This window comes from Embiotoca jacksoni, unplaced genomic scaffold, assembly GCF_022577435.1.
Source record: "Embiotoca jacksoni isolate LCO1_2020_lvr unplaced genomic scaffold, fEmbJac1.0.p SCAF_11, whole genome shotgun sequence".
In the NCBI taxonomy this organism is placed as follows: domain Eukaryota; kingdom Metazoa; phylum Chordata; class Actinopteri; family Embiotocidae; genus Embiotoca; species Embiotoca jacksoni.
Window position 1 is genome coordinate 18,992,092 of NW_027185241.1, and position 12,883 is coordinate 19,004,974.

The 12,883-nt window shown below is 40.4% G+C and overlaps 1 protein-coding gene across 1 annotated transcript in view; it reads right to left on the bottom strand.

Moving 5' to 3' along the window:
• Window positions 1–1,389: 1,389 nt before the first annotated feature.
• The window catches only part of tsnare1 (T-SNARE Domain Containing 1), a 170,836-nt gene continuing 159,342 nt past the window's right edge, over window positions 1,390–12,883 (bottom strand). The window contains exon 12 of the mRNA XM_069143474.1: window positions 1,390–4,013. The gene's annotated coding sequence lies outside the window, so the exon portion shown is untranslated. The remainder of the gene's footprint in view (window positions 4,014–12,883) is intronic.

Here is a 12,883-nt window from a genome sequence, read left to right on the forward strand (position 1 = left end):
AAAAACACCCCCATAGCATGATGCTGCCACCACCATGTTTCACTGTTGGGATTGTATTGGGCAGATGATGAGCAGTGCCTGGTTTTCTCCACACATACCGCTTAGAATTAACACCAACAAGTTCAATCTTGGTCTCATCAGACCAGAGAATCTTATTTCTCATAGTCTGGGAGTCCTTCATGTGTTTTTTGGCAAACTCTATGCGGGCTTTCATATGTCTTGCACTGAGGAGATGCTTCCGTCGGGCCACTCTGCCATAAAGCCCCGACTGGTGGAGGGCTGCAGTGATAGTTGACTTTGTGGAACTTTCTCCCATCTCCCTACTGCATCTCTGGAGCTCAGCCACAGTGATCTTTGGGTTCTTCTTTACCTCTCTCACCAAGGCTCTTCTCCCACGATTGCTCAGTTTGGCTGGACGGCCAGGTCTAGGAAGAGTTCTGGTCGTCCCAAACTTCTTCCATTTAAGGATTATGGAGGCCACTGTGCTCTTAGGAACCTTGAGTGCTGCAGAAATTATTTTGTAACCATGGCCAGATCTGTGCCTTGCCACAATTCTGTCTCTGAGCTCCTTGGACAGTTCCTTCGACCTCATGGTTCTCATTTGCTCTGACATGCACTGTGAGCTGTAAGGTCTTATATAGACAGGTGTGTGCCTTTCCTAATCAAGTCCAATCAGTTTAATTAAACACAGCTGGACTCCAATGAAGGAGTAGAACCATCTCAAGGAGGATCAGAAGAAATGGACAGCATGTGAGTTAAATATGAGTGTCACAGCAAAGGGTCTGAATACTTATGACCATGTGATATTTCAGTTTTTCTTTTTTAATAAATTTGCACAAATTTCTACATTTCTGTTTTTTTCTGTCAACATGGGGTGCTGAGTGTACATTAATGAGAAATAAAATGAACTTTTTTGATTTTAGCAAATGGCTGCAGTGAAACAAAGAGTGAAAAATGTAAAGGGGTCTGAATACTTTCTGTACCCACTGTATATCTGTATGGTGTCACTTTTTACATTGTAGTCTGTATGATAACTGAACTCTACTCAGCACACTCGCCTACAAAAACAGTGCATACCTTCTCAGTGACATTCAGATTTGTTTGAATCTTATCGGCTGTTACAGGTTAATGTTGTTGGATTCTACAGTGAACAGGTTCCTGTAGTGAAAAAAGTGGTTAACTGTAAAACAATATCAGAGTAAATGAGAGGAAATGGATAAAAGATGTATTTCTGCAGGGAGACAGCGGATAAAAAAGGAATCCAGCAGTGCAGATGTGTCAATGAACACTAATTCATTACCGAGTTGCTACTGAGGTTCCCTGTCAGCATTGTAACGATGCTCCGAGGCTACCTGGATTCAGGTGGAATGATTTGGTTAAATCTGAGCCAACAGTCAATAGTTTATTAGAAGCTTTAAACAGAAGTGAGAGAGGCCTTTGGAGTCTGATACAGGATGCTGCCATGCAAGAATAAAATAAGCAATGTGAAAACGAGACTAGAAACAGTAACAAAAGTATAGTGACATGAAAGTAAACATTCATGCACGTAGTGGTTCTTGGTACAGATGCTGTATGTTTTCCTTCTTTGAGGCAAATGTGTAATTTTTAGCTCTGTCGATAAATCATGTTCATTTATGATCTGTGAATAAAAACAATCAATTTATATATTATATTTGATGTCAGATTTGTGCAATTGTACGTCCAACACCCTCAATATAAATCATTGTATTATTCAATTTACTACATTAGGATGATAATTTATGATGTATTTATTTATTATGTATGTAAAGCAGTGCCCGGTTTTTTTCAGCAGCAGTCATCCTCAGAATTTTGGACTTGAAAAGGCTATGTAATATCTAGATGGAATAAAGTTGTATTGTTGTTTTTATGTCATCAAATTTACAAACAAAAAGACACACCTGTGTTTTGTTTCTTGGGCTGTCAGCAGAGAAAAAAGGAACATAGTTCAGCTATATGTAATACATTGTTATGAGATGTGTGTCTGAGGACCCAGTAGCAGACGCACAGTAGACGTGTATTGACAATAAAATCTGTTGTATTGTAACAACGAGTTGTGATGTGATGTCGTGTGTGAACCTCCGACTCAGTCCAAAGTTCAGGGTGTGTCTGAATAAGGTTCAGAGTCCTTCGGCATAGCCGAGACGGATCGACACCTCCTGGTGTGACCTGGTAGAACCGGGGAGGGTGGATCAGGTGAGTGAGGGCTTACAGGCTGAGAGAGGAAGTCTGTGCTGCCGGTGAAGCATCCCCGAGCGCTGAAGGTGGGCAGCACACATCAGGACGGTGCTTCGCCGGCGGCCGGTGAGTCAGCAGGTTTCCCTGACGCAGGATTTCCGAGAGAGTCATCAGCTGGACTGCGTGGACTGACGCTGGACAACAGGTGAGTCAACGATGTGGTTTCCATGGACCTACTCAGGACATTCAGAGGCTGGACAAGACCGGTGATCTCCGTTGAGCAATGCAGGTCTTCTCCGTAGATTCCGACTGATGGCGTCCGTGGACCAACGCAGAGCGTCCGCGCTGAGTCGACTGGGTGATCTACGTGGAACTACTCAGGACTTCAACTGTTGCTTTTCCATGGATCGACACAGGCAGCAGGTAAGTGAGCAACGAGGTTCAGGTCAAACAGACAGGTTGGCACGCTGGTAGGTGACAGACGAGCTGACGGAACGGACGGACGAAGGCGGACTGCAGGACCGAGGTTGGTACACTGCCAGGCGGTGATTCGTGGAATTGGACACATCTGTGCCAGCTGATCAGAGGAGTGGTAGTGGGAGGTGACTGGAGGCGGACAGTGGAAGAATCCAAACCCTCCAGACACAGACCAGAACATAGAACACATGACAGACAAAAACAAACAGGGGGAATGACAGGAAACACATGAGGAAAAGCGACCGGGGAAAACAGGGAAAACATAAACAGGGACAGAAATAAATATATTGTAGTTTTGTAAATATGAACCCGAAAAAAAGGAATTGTAGCTGTTTTCTTGTTTGTTTGTATATCATTGTGTTGTGAGAAAAAAAAGTGTTTTGCAATCTCGTCTTTTGACACTCAAGTGATGAAATCAAACAGTTAAAAAACACCTGATGGTTAGAACTTTAATGTTTTAGAAATAAAAAAAATATCCCTGATCTCAATACATTTTGCATCAATCAAGTTTAAAAACTACTTTAATGCTACACTGTATGTCTAGTCCTAGTAAAATCATGAACTAAAATTTAAAATTCATAAATATTTAAACATTCATTTAGATACATGTAGAAATAATAGATATTTTGAAATTTTATATAAAACACAAACAAAGCCACTATATTCTTCTTGCCGTCAAATGTAGACTTTTATTTTGGAAGATATATTTAGTCAAACAATATTTACCAATATCAATAAATGCCTCAATGTAATAGTGATTCAAGTAAACTACAAGCTGATAAATAAGAAGCTCATTTCAGTAAAAATACAGAGAAGAAAGGGAGCATACACAATAAAGCAGTGAAGACGGTAAAGCTCGAGCTGCCGTGAAGCTTCTCCTCCACCTTCATCTGGTTTTCTGATAAAACACCACAGGTAGGAGCTGAAGGTTTGCGATACAGAGCAGTGACCCTTCACATTCAAGACAGGAAACACCGAGCTGGTGCCTCTGATGTCATCACAAAATTCACATCTGAGACTTTGATCCTAACATTCAAGTAACTACAAAACACTTATGACAGAAAAATGAAAAATGAGCACAATGATGATTAAATGAGATGCTCAGATGTGTGTGTGTGTGTGTGTGTGTGTGTGTGTGTGTGTGTGTGTGTGTGAGAGAGAGGGAGAGGGAGAGGGGGGGGGGGGTTCATCCCTAGTCTGAGGCTCATGTAAACAGAGCCAGAGTTGATGGAGTTGAGATGTTGTTGCGGGGAAGCTCCCTCCAACTGAAAAGCAGCTGCTCGGGTCAGGGATCAGACTGGGCAGAAGCAGCGCAGTGACGCTGTAATGACAGCAGCTACCTGTAAAACACAAACAGAGCAGACAACGGACATCAATCACCCAGCAGACACCACCGCTGTCAGCCTCCCCATCACAGTACTTGGGCTTGTTATTCCCTTTCATTTGTGAATTATTAATTGGTAAGAAACCAATTTGTTCTTTTATTCTAAAAGTGTCACAGGTTGTGGGAAGTAATTTATGATTTGTGGTCAATGGATGAGTTTTAATTAAGTCCAGGCCAGAGTTCACAGAGCTGAAGATGGAAGTGGTTCATTAATCACCAACGAGCAGACTAGCCTGCAACACGAAAGGCCAAAGCGCATCACTTTTATCTGAATTACAGTTAATAGTTGTCCAACAGGAAACATGTAAGTGAATTAAGCCCTGCAAGTACAGAGAGAATTCTGAGCATCATGTCAGTGTTTGATTGTCAGGTATGGGTTTAATCTGTTAAACACTGATTCTAATTTAGAATCAATTCTGGAAAGAAATCAATGCATTAATTAATGTCACGGCATCAACAGAGATAACAAACTATGACTGATGTCTACTCTAAAATGAAGGGCTTGGTTGGCCCTGGTTTATTGAGCCTTCTTACAATCAGGGAGTGAATAAAAAAATAGCAATATTTCTGAAGTTTTTGGTAAGTTTTTAGGTTGATGTTTTTGTTAGTAAGTGGATTTTACTCATGATTCAGTTATTCAACAAAGGGAAGTAATTGAGTTTGGCCAATGTCTTCCAAATTAACCAATAAACAAGGCTACAGTGAACTATCGCAATGGACCATGACATCAGGGTTGGTGGGGGTTCGGGGATCAGCTACACCGCCGGCCCCTCACACTCACTCTTCTAGTTTACCAGTTAGCCGGTTTGCTGGTAGCCTGCATAGCACAGCTAAACGTGTGTGAAAGTCTTTGCTCTTCAACACATCAGCTATCAAAACCAGCGTCTGTGTTTCTGCTTAACCATACCGCTGTTGTGGAGGACCAGGCACATGAAGCCCGAGCTGCTGTTGTTTTCACAGACACTTGGATGTACGAGTTGCTCAGTGGGTTATAACACAGACTGCCAGCTCAACCTGGAATGCCTTCCAGTTGGGGGTCCCTGGTGCACCCTGAGCTTGCCATCAAAGGTGTTCATGTAGGTCAGGCTCTATCTGAGGATGCTGATCAGCCTGTGGTCCTCAAACATGAGGGCCATCAGGGCCAACTTGCTGATTAAGTCAGCTGATGTGAAAGCCGCTGGCTGGTATGAGCAGCACCTGCTCTGAGGAGTTGCTCAAAGTCAACCAGCTGCAGGAAGTGGATGCTTGGCTCAACTGCCCCAGGTCATCTAGTTTTCAGATTTATCATTACAGACGGGGTGGACAGGGGCTATTATGTTCTAGCCAAGAAACTGCTGAGTTATGACAAATGGCAGAGAGCAGACAAATGTGTTGGCTCTCCAGCAGTCACGAGAAAAATGAAGCAAATGTTCTGCTGCTTCTGCTTTTATACAGACATGTGTTACGTGATTGACATGGTTTGTAAGTCTGTAGTGTATTTGATATATTTACAGTATGAATCTTCATATAACTGAAATGTATCCTGTATTAGGAAATACAGGTGATTCAAGAAGACAATATATTACGTTTTGTTACAGGTTATTGAAGGTAAGTACAGTATCCTTATTATCATTATTACGATTTTATTATTTAAATACAACAAATAAAACCACAATAGGAGATAATGGTAAACGCAAACACATACAGTGTAGTACAGGGGTGAAATTAACTGCTTATCAATTCAACTTTTCATTTGTTATTTATTTTTTTCAAAACCATGTCCGTCCACTCAATCCACAATATATACTATACGTTCATTGGAATTGTATTTCCATTCTAAACAGTGAAATATACTTCTTTTTTTTTTGCAGGACTTTTCTAATCCAACTAAAAATCCAATTGAAATCTTCTTGATGCTGCAGCAGCTTGACGGCCTTTTTAAGAGAAAGAGTCACTTCAGGTTTAGATTCCCCAGTCCAATTAAACCCCACAAACCACGGATCAAATAACACAAATCAAAAGAATAGCAACACAAACCTCAGCAATTAAACATGCAACAACCAAAGGAAACACAACAATGGAGCAAGGAGCAAACACACAATAATTTAATTAAAATTCCACACCATGAGGCTACCCAATTACCAAGTGGTTGGAGCGCACACCACAGGGGCCCAAAGGCTGTCAGGAGTGAGTCTCTGGCTCAATTCCCAGCTAGACAGACCTTTACTGCATGTCATTCACCCGCCTTTCCCCTCATCTCCTGTTTGTCTTTTAGTAGACATACCTGTGACTTACAGACCTTTATCGTTTGAATAGCCAGAGCCACTGAGTGTGTGTGTGTGTGTGTGTGTGTGTGTGTGTGTGTGTGTGCGCGTGTGTGTTGGCCATGAAGTGAAAAAATAGCTTCATTTAGATAGCATGATGCTGAATAAAAAAAAAAAAAAACATGCCTACGTCTTCACCAGGGGCCAAACCAGAGCAATGGGTTCAATGAAATTACATTTTCTTTACATTTTGAAACATCACAACAAGTATCTAATTGGAATACTTTGCTTATCATAAAAAACTCTCAAATCTAGCTCTTCATTGCATGTTTTGATAATGTATTTAATTTATGTTTACAAGTGCTTCACAGCCATTGATCCCGATTGCCAACTCGCTTATTGCAGTTCACTTTCTCAATGACGTGAATGTGCAAACTAAATATTGTGTGGCCATATTCACAAACATATAGTTGCCATTTGAGAAGTGAAATCCTGTTTGCTGATGGTGCTCGGTGGATTAATAAAGTGGTCATTGCCCCATTGTCTTATGCATCTGTTTTTATACACATTTCCTTAAAATTCCAAAAAATCATGTCATGTCTAACTCAGAGCTCACAACTTGAATGGGGATTAAAGGGGTTAAAAAGTGAATGGCTCTTTGCAATTTAAAGTGGTAGCGTGGAGTGAACAGTCACTTAGATTATCACAGTGGAGCAATGCCTGACAATCTGATTACCTACAGGGTTTTCCACAATGGAAAACACACCCGTAAGTTAACTTGTAGCTGCTGTCAGAGGTTTGGTTTCTGTTTCCAAGACCTCCAAAGACTTCAGAGACACGTCCCTCTCTGCAGGTCCCTCAAGTTCTAGGAACTGAACAGGTGATTGAATGTTCGAGCTGCTGTCACCCAGGAATCATTAAATATGTGTTATCACAACACCACAGCGATATTGGCGATGATTGTTTTAGCTTTTTCTAATGAGGAACTGTTGAGAGATCTGCTCACTACCAGGCTCCTCTCCTGTAGAACCAGCTCCCATTTTGGGTTCAGGAGGCAGACACAGACTCTTCTCTTAAGATTGTAGGCTTATAACTTTCCTGTTTGATGAAACTTACAGTAAAAAAAAAAATGATTCAGGATCACAGTCATGTTGTTTTAGGCTTTCATTTTTTTTTCGGTGTTATTTGTAATTGTAAGGTGTTGTGGGACCATGAGGCATGGTGAATTTACCCGTTAGTGTAATTGAACTGAACTAACCTGAACTGAATTGAACTGAATTGAGACCCCTTTTTGGACACATGCATAAAAATGAAACCATCTGTTTTCAATGATTCCATTTCTTTCACTTCAACTGAGACCAACATTGGACTATTAGAAAAAAAGGAAAGACACCTTTGGAGTGAGAGGAAATTACTTAATGTGATGCAGGAAAGGTGAACATGAGGAGGGGAGAAAGCAGCGAGAGGGAGAATAAAGAGAGCTGTAGGGAGAGGAAGAGTGATGAGAGGAATATGAAGTTTGACAGGAAAATGAACACGACTACACTGCAGAGCCCGTCCATGAAAAAGCCTGAGGTGTCCGTCAGACTGGTGATTGTGTGCCCATCTGCACAATGTTCCAATCCTGACCAACTGGAAGGACGCCAGTTTGGGAGGAGAGAATGTGGGTAGAGATGACTTGTATCAAAGCACATCTGTGTGTGTGTGTTTGTGTGTGTGTGTGTGTGTGTGTGTGTGTGTGTGTGTGTGTGTGTGTGTTTGGGGAGGGGGGTGGAGGGGGGGTCTATAAAGACCGAGAGAAAACAAATGTGAAGATAGTCCTTTATAGAGATCAGAAGCCATTGGATTATGGTGTCTGCCTCGCTCAAACAGTGAGAGGGCACTGCCAGTCATGGCCACATCAAAGCTCTGTCTGGTCTGCCTGCCACCACAAAGAGCACCCCCCTCTGCTTCCGGAAGAGACACACAAACACACACTTGTATGATGATTACATTCATTCCTCAAACTTCTCCAATACTTGTTCTTTGTCTTAACCTTAACCTTTAACCTTGAAGGAAAATTCAGGTTTATAAAACCATTATGTTCATGGTTTTTCACATGATTTATATTAGTAATTGCCGAGGCACGTCTACAATAAAAAAATAATCATGAGAAGAACACCAACCACCAAACCCATTCTTGCATGTTCCTGTACCAACACAAACATGGACAGATATTATCAGCTTGTATTGTTTAATATGAAGGGTGATTTGACCTGAAAAAGGCCAAATAATTAGCTGAGGGAATTTAGAGTCTGCAGAAGGAACTGGAGCCCACTTTGTAAAACTCAAGCTAACTTTGGGTAACAGTGTTTAATTAGATCTTCCTTTGCAACAAACACAACGTCACTGGTTGCCAAAGTCAGTCGTAAATATCAAATTTGTTTAAACAAATCTTTGAGAGTGGCTGACTGTGCCTGAGAGACTTATCATATAGACGTACTTGTTCGGGCCGCCCAGGTATATCGACGGCTGCCCAAGTACAACCTCATTTCCAAAAAAGTTAGGACGCTGTGTAAAATGCAAATAAAATACAAAATGCACTAATTTGCAAACCTCATAAATCCATTTTCATTTGCAAATAGGCCAAAGACAACGTATCTGATGTTGAAAGTGAGAAATGTTATTGTTTTATGAAAAATACATGCTTTTTTTTTTATTTGATGCCAGCAACACATCTCACAAAAGTTGGGACTGGGGCATGTTTACCACTGTTTTGCAGCACCTCTTATTTTCACAACACTGTAAACATTTGGGAACTGAGAAGACCAGTTTTGGGAGTTTTTGAAGTGAAATGTTATCCTATTTTTTCTTAATATAGGATTTCAGCTGCTCAACAGTTCAGGGTCTCCTTTGTCATATTTTCATTTCATGATGTTCTACTGCGAAGCCATGCTTTTGTAATGCATGCAGAATGCAGTTTTGCATTGTTTTGCTAAAATATACAAGATCACAGTCTTCCTATATTGGATTTCGCCATTGTCCCGTGTACAGAGATTTCTCCAGATTCTCTGAATCTTTAAGCGGTATTGTGGACCATAGATCATGCAATCCCCAACTTCTTTGCAAATGAGAAACAATACTTTTAGGTTGTTGCCCTATTTTAAACACAATATTTCACAAAATGATGAACCTCTCCCCATCTTCACTGCTGAAAGACTCTGCCTCTCTGAAATGTTCTTTTTATATCCAATAATATTACTGATCTGTTGCCAATTAACCGAATTAGTTGTGAGATGTTCCACCAGGTGTTTTTTTTATTTAGAATTATGCAACTTTTCCAGTCATTTGTTGCCGCTGTCCCAAGATTTTTGGAGACGTGTTGCTGGCATCAAATTCAAAATAAGCTTACAGAATTATAAGCGTGCAACTCACTCGCTGGTATGATACAAGATGTGTGTGTGTGTTGAGTATCAATATGTTATTGTTCACATAAAAGAAGCTTATTCAGCTAGTTTGGGTGGAGCTCAGCTAAGTGAATAAATATTACTCAACATGAGTAGCTGTCGGACACTTTTATTTCATCAAAGTAGCTCTCAGAGGAAAAAGGGAGTCTTTGATGTAAATGTCATTCCTGAGTCCCGTGCAAACACTCACCATCAATCCATGAAATGGGTCACCCTTCATAAGGAGGTGGTCTGGGTGAATGCATAGAATTTGCATCTCCTGCAACATTTAAGCTTTTCCTAAATTGCTCAATGTGATCAATATTTCCTCTTCATTTGGAGGTGCAAATTCATTCTATTTGACCATTAGCGTTATCTCCTCCCCTAAACTGCCATATAAGTTCTGTTGTTTGTGGATACACTGATCAGAAGAAAGAGAATCTAACTGTAGTAACAGGAAGCATTTGGAGGCCTGTCATCAGAGCAGAGCATTCTGACACAAATAAAGGAAGAGATTTTTTTGTCGATGTAACTACTAAACTGTAGCCCATAAGTTGCCGCGATATATTTGAACCTTTCACAGACTGTTGTGTGATAGCAGATTGTAGGTGAGAAGATGGAACGGACTGAGGAAAATGGGGTGCAGGACCGGGAGTTGATATACAGCCAGGTGGTGATTAGTGGAATCAGGTGCAGCTGTGCCAGCCGAAGGGAGAGGTGGTAGTGAACGGTTCTGGAGGCGGGCAGTGGAAGAATCCACACCCTCCATACACAGAGCACATGGAAGACCAAAACAAACAGGGGAATGAAAGGGAAAAACACAGGGTCAGACAGGGATCCTGACACAAACTTATCGAGCCATGATGCAGACAATGAGGTGTACGAAACGATTATATTGCATTAACTTTATTTTAGTCATTTATTGATTCCTGTAACATTTAATTTATCTAAATCTTTACGATTATGATTCTTAATTTAATGACGGGTCTGAACGACTAATACAATTTGTAAGTATGTGAGAGAAAAGTTTCATTCATTACACAACTTAAATGAAGTACTAAAGAACAAATCTGTCTGAGTGGTTCTTGTACGAGGCTCATTGTTTCCATTGTTACAAAATAACATTTCCTACAAAAATATGTTTGCTGATTTAAATCAACCGTATTGGAACATAACTTTTACAAGACAGGGCTGCAAAAATAGACCACAAAACTACAAAATCCCCAACCTAGTTTATAGCTGCTCACATTAAGGAACACTAAAAAGTGGAGTCACATCATGCTATTAAAGGTCTCAATCTAGTCCAGATCAATACAAGCTCATTGGGTGGATTGGCTCTGTCCTGACCATATTCCACAGCACAGTGTCCAGGTGCATGACACTAATAGCACATATCAATCACAGCCAAAACTAGCTCCATGTCACCACCATTGATTGTCAGCAGCAGGATGAATGGCATCTCTGGAAGGTTGTGGAGACCGAGCCAAGTTGGTCTGTGGGTTGTAGGAGGGAAACATCCAGAGGTCCTGAAAGCTTATTGATGAGTATGTGTCCTCGATCAATAGCATATTGAAAAAACTAATACAGGAGGGGCCGCGCAGACACACTATAGTTAATGTTTTATTATTTATGTTGTACTTTATTATTAACAACTAAATAAAAATGTCTCTTTAATCACAGAAATTTGAAGAATGTTGTGTTGTGATTGCATTGATTTATTTCACGTCCTTTTAACCCCAAATTGTATCTGAGGGTTCACACTCTTATGTAATGTAGCAACTGACCACCATGGGGCGGAAAGTTTCCAAAAGAAAGTGATAGAAACACTATTACTATGACCTACTTATAGACTGTATATAAAAATGGATGTAGTCTTTGGGTATGAAAAGAGAAGCCAACGTGTCACTACTTTTACGTGTAATACCACTGATGGCCACTAGTGGCTAACAAAACTCTTGTTCCATTCAAAATGTGTCCTCTTCTCTCGTGAAATATTAAGTCAGTGCATTTTTTCCTTCAGACAATATGGTGTCATTAGTTAAATTCATTCCTTATGTTCTTTAAAGTTTATAGACCAATGCATGACGTCGTGGTTAGGAATGGGAATTTCAAGCAAAACTCCTATTAGAAATTCACTCTGCACTATTCGATTTTTCTTTGTATATTCACCCTCCTTTTTCAAGCTGCTTTTGGAATCACTGAACCAACTAGTGACATGTTTTTTTATTTGCAATGGCTAATGGGCTTTTTGCTCCAAAACAATCCCCCTCCTGCTTCACTTTTTAGTCTACTACCAAGATGGAACTCAAAAACACAGAAACATATTATTGGAGTGATTTCAGGAGCACTCAATGCTCCAAGCTTTTAAAACCAACTGATTTTTTTCAGCTCTCCCTGGAAAGATGTAAAATGAGATTTCCTGTCATGTCACTGGCAGTACTTATTTTTTTCACTTCAAGATGCATATCAGCAGTTACAGATTGAAGGACTAAACTGTAATCAAAGGCTGTATCATTTTCACCGCCCACTAGCCACATGCCCCATCACAGCCATGTCTTTCTGCGGTTTACTGTGTCTTCTTGTTTTTGTATTTATGATACTTGATCTCATTTTGCATTCTTTTTTCTTTGTTTGTTTTGTCATCCACCCGCTGTGATGTCTCGAGGAGGAGCGTCAATAATAATAATACAAAAAAGGTATTTACATGAACTAAGTCAAGCCTGTAGCATGATTATTTTTACTTTTTCTGTTTTACATAGAACAAAGAAACAAGACTGAAACAAAATGACAAATATGGCTGGAAGTAATACTAAACTAATACTAAAAGCTTTCACTTTTTCCTACTTGGCCAATTGGCATGCACATTGTTCATATAAGGTCAGATTTAACATAAAGTGATCTTTCTACTACGGTTTATAAATGTTCACTGTGATGCTGGAGGAAATTCACAGAATGTCCAGAAAAACACAGAAATCTCAAACTTGAAGAAATCCTCCAGATTAAAAAAACAACGTTGGTTGTTAGTCTTTCCCCTCTGAATATGACCCGCAGGAGTGTCTCCTGAATTAGTGCTGCTACTGGCAGCGGGTGACATGCCTGAATGCAATGAGTGAGGGATCAGTGCTCTGAAATTGAACTGCCGTGGATGCATAAGTATT